A 4729-nucleotide genomic window follows, 5' to 3' on the forward strand; every position below is an offset into this window, starting at 1 on the left:
TGCTGGGCTTTGTTCTTACGAACTTAGCAGCCAGCCCGTGTAACGAAGTTATCTTCGTTTGTACCAAACGAAGTTTATCTTCGTTTGCCTCTAACGAAGATTCCTTATCTTCGTTAGATGTAAGACTTGGTTATATTCCTAAATGTTCATCAACAAAGAATCCTAACACGTATTATGTTTGTACTTGTATAACACACAACAAAACATCATACATAATTATATATAACACCAAAACATGTAATCGATCATTACCAAAACATAAAGTCCATAATCTATCAATTACATATATATAGATACGACATAAAGTAACATAATGTCTTAATCTAAAAGACAAATCAAATCTAAGTTGTTGTTGTCACATCAACGTGCATCAACAAACTCCCCCTTGACAGCAGCACCTTCGATTTCTTCAGTCTTCAAATCTGGTCATCCATCAAATAACAATCTTCTGCTATTTGCATGGATATTTCATGTAAGCAAAGTGAAGAATTACGATAACGGCTTTCTTCATGCTTCCAAAACCAAGAATGAACATTCTGTATTGTATAACTTCCTTAGATCATTTCTTGAGAAGTTCACCAACTGCATCGGATCATATACTTTTCTCAACAAAATCTTCTTCTTCGAGTCTGCATACATCTTCGCTTCACCAGAGTTTCGATCAATTCCCAACTATCCATCTTGTCCAAGACGTCTTGTGCCCATTTCTTGGCAGGGACTTTGATCATACACTTGACGTCATGTTGAACATACTCAACAGTTTTATCTGGCTTGACCACTCTTTTCTTCGGTCTTGTTCAATCTTAAACTGCGGTTTGTCTGAATCTTTCATGTTCTTTCTCAACCAGAAATCATTACGAAGATTCTTACCGACAACATCAGCTAAACCATCATCACTTGGATTGATAATCCAATTATTTCCAAGTTCATGTAAGTCTTCTTCACTAAACTCCTGAAATGTCTCTCACACCAAGCTAAGTACTGACAACCTTTTGGTCTTTTAAGAACAAACAGCTTCAGTTCATCATCATAGAACCAACTCCAGATGATTGTCTTGTACTTTACAACATCTTTGTCTGAGATATGAGTCCAATACAAATTTGGTTTCCAAGTTTCCCTATCGACCATCCATTCATTATTCTTTTCTCGGGCACATGTCGATCAACCACATGTATGGATCATCATCTCTGAGAGGAACTGGAAAATCATTTGGACTGAATGGTCTTGTCAAGTTAATCTCATAATCAGAAGGAATCAATGCATCACCATTCTTAGCATATACAACAAAGTGTAAAACTTTAGTTTGGCCACTGAATGGAACTTGAAGCATTGTTTCCCAAACATCTGATCTCTTCAAATCTAACACCCTACTTTCTTCAATCGATGGATCTTCAAGAATTGAGTCCCAAACTTCATCAAACCCATAAGGCTTCTTGAATATGTTTAGGTTTGGTTTAGGAACAAATTCACCTTCCTCGAGCTCATCACCATCAAAGAATAATCTGTATAATCTGCATCATCTATTAAGATTTACACAAATGAACACCAGAATACAAAGAATAATCATGATAATTATAATAAAGATGAAATGTAATTGTATTGAAATAAGATAGATTACATTTACATGTCATAACTTATTACATACAATCGAATATACATTCTATCTAAATAATCTTTATCATAATCAAAATCAGAAACCTGAATCACGAGGAACACCAGAAGGACCAGCACCAACACCAGAAGGACCAGCATGAGAAGTATCACCTCCTGTCTCCCCCTCAATCTCTACACCCTTTCCTTTGTCTTCAACTGGGTGAGAATCATTCCTATCACCAGCATTATTAGCATCATCATCGTCATTCTGACGTCTTGGTTGAACCGCTGACAATCTACAAATCTCTTTAGGAACTTCTCCCCCTTGATTCTTGACCCACTTGATCAAAATGTGAAGGCTGCTCGGGTATCGGTGAGATCAGACTCCAAAGTACGAACCTGAGTCTCCAGAAGATCAACACGACGAACAAGCGAAGAATCTGAAGGAAGTTTGTAGGATAAGAAAGGAGCCACTAGAGGACGCAATACTTGTGCTTGAGAAACAGCAGGAATAACAGCAGCAGTTGGTCTTGGAGGATCAGGAATCGCTACTGAAGTAGCTTCAGCAACACGTCTACGCTTAGTTCTGGTATACTTAAGATCAGCACCCCCTGTCCGTTTCACCGGACTAACCGAACTGGCTCTGTTCACGGGATCATCCATATCGTCAAAATTCCACGCAGTTCAGAATCATTCTGAGCAGCAACATCAGGATCAATCTGAGCAGCACGGTCAGGAATATGGCTATGTGCATCATGAACGGAGTGAGCTGAATCAGAAACAGCAGGAACAGCATGACATGCCTTACTCCGACGCTCTCTATCTAAAGCAGCACCTTCTTGAACAAAAGACTGATGTGAATGATCACTTTCGGAAGTAGCAGAGACATCATGAACCAACTTAGTTCGACGCTCATTCTGAGGGGCATCAGCAACACTTGCAGATTCATCTGTGTCTGTCTCGGTTGCAGCAGCAGAACCGTCTGAACTATTGGCTACACCTTCATCATTCCCATCATCAGAACTATCAGAATCATCACTCGAATCATCATCAGAATCATTAGCAGAAGCATTCTCAGAACTTTCTGAGTCATCAGAATCAGAATCTTCATCATTATCATCCACAAACATATCATTCTCAAGACGAGATCGATAGTGTAGATTAATCAAGTGACCAAAAAGTGGTGGATCATTAAGACCAGCCACATTACGTGTATTTGCCTCAAGATCGGCAAAAGACGCGAAGGCCAAGCATGAAGAACGTAGCGAGGAGCTTGGTCATATACTAAGTTAGGACAGAAATGTCTAACTATGGCCATAACAAACCGAGGATATAAGAGAAATCTCTTCCTCCCCTTGTCATTAATCTGATCAAGAAACTCCAGATAAAAGTATCTCGAGAAAGGATAAGGTTGATTATACACTAATGCAACCATCTGCGACGCAGTCTGAGCAGACAGTTGATCAAAACCAGCCTTGCGATTGCTCAAACACATGAGCAATGCATACGCAAGATATCTCCATCTTCCTTGAAAACCACTCTTACCAAAAGGAAGTTTGACCACGCCGACAAACCCCATTCTCTGAAAACATCTAAGAAGAAGTTCAAACTCATACGTCAACTCTACTTCTTCCTCTGCTTCTACCTCTGGTTCTGCACCTAAATGCAAAACAGTACGAAGCGTTACAGCGTTGAAGTCAAATGTAATCCCTCCAACAGTAGCACGTACAAAACTATGTCCTTCAACCATAACTTCATGAGCAGTTGACCAAAAGGAATCTATATACTGCCTAACAAGTCTAGGCAAATCACAGAAAGCAAAAAATAATCTCGATCGAGCGATGTAATCAAACATCTCATGAAAATGTTCGCTATTATGCTGATCCGGATCAAGATTAAGTGCGAGATTATGTTTCTTCACAAACTGACGCGGAGCGAGAGCCATTTCTGCAAAACAAATCACAATATCGAAACTAATATAAAATAAGCACGGTAAATGAATTGCAGACTTGAAAGACCTAATCAATAATTTCGTAAAGTAAAACTGCACAAAATTATTCGTTAAGTTGAGTTCATAAATTATAAACTGTACGAAAATAGTCACTAAATTCGTTAAGTATACAGGAACGAAGATGTAATCTAAGTTCGTAAGCTATAAAGGAACGAAGATAAATCCTAAATTCGTAAGAACTAAACTGAAGTTTTCACTTAACGAAGTCTAAATTCGTAAGGTCTAAACTGGACATGCATGTTCGTAAGTTATAACTTATATTCTAAGTTCGTAACTTATAAACGAAATCTAAGTTCGTTTGGACTGAAACTAACTTCGTAAGCATTGCTAAGAAACTAAGTTCGTTAAGCCTTGCTAAGTTCGTTCCTTATCAACTAAATTCTAAGTTCGTAAGGCATAATCGAAAGCTAACTTCGTTTCTACCAAATCTAACTTCGTTCGAACTAAAATCTAAGTTCGTTTTCACAAATCTAAATTCGTTTGGGTAAACCAGTTTAATGATCACAAGAATATATATATATAATCAAAACGAATCAAATCGAAGATATATATAAAACCTAGATCGTTTTTGTGGATGAAAATCTAGATCGTTTTTGTGGATGAAAATAAGATCAAAAACTTACTTAGATCACGATTTGCAAAACAAATCAAGGAAACGAAGTAGATAGAGAGAAGAGAAAAGATTTAGGGTTTTGGTCGTGTGAAAATAAGAGTAATTTTCGTTTGTGAAAAAGAAACGAAGAAAAACCCCTTTATATAGTGAAATAAAAATGGGTTAACTATGGGTCAGGCTAAAATCCATTCACGAAGTTATCCAAACGAAGATAGCCTTTGTCTGGACAAATTAATTTCTAACTATAAGAACGAAGATAACAGTTATCTTCGTAAGAACAAATCAAAGTTAGAAAATATTCCAGATTTCAGCTAAGTTCCTGAAAATTTTTCAGATTTTCATCAAAGCGATCTTCCAAAACACGACCCTTCATCGCAATCTGTACATAGCAAAAACTCGTTAAAAAGCAACCTGTTCATGCCTTGTACTAAAAAGTTCTATCATCCAAATTCATCATCATAATGTAAGTATATAACCGAACATTATAATCTTGAATAAAAACCCATGGTTTA

Source organism: Erigeron canadensis, chromosome 1 (assembly GCF_010389155.1).
Source record: "Erigeron canadensis isolate Cc75 chromosome 1, C_canadensis_v1, whole genome shotgun sequence".
Lineage (NCBI taxonomy): Eukaryota > Viridiplantae > Streptophyta > Magnoliopsida > Asterales > Asteraceae > Erigeron > Erigeron canadensis.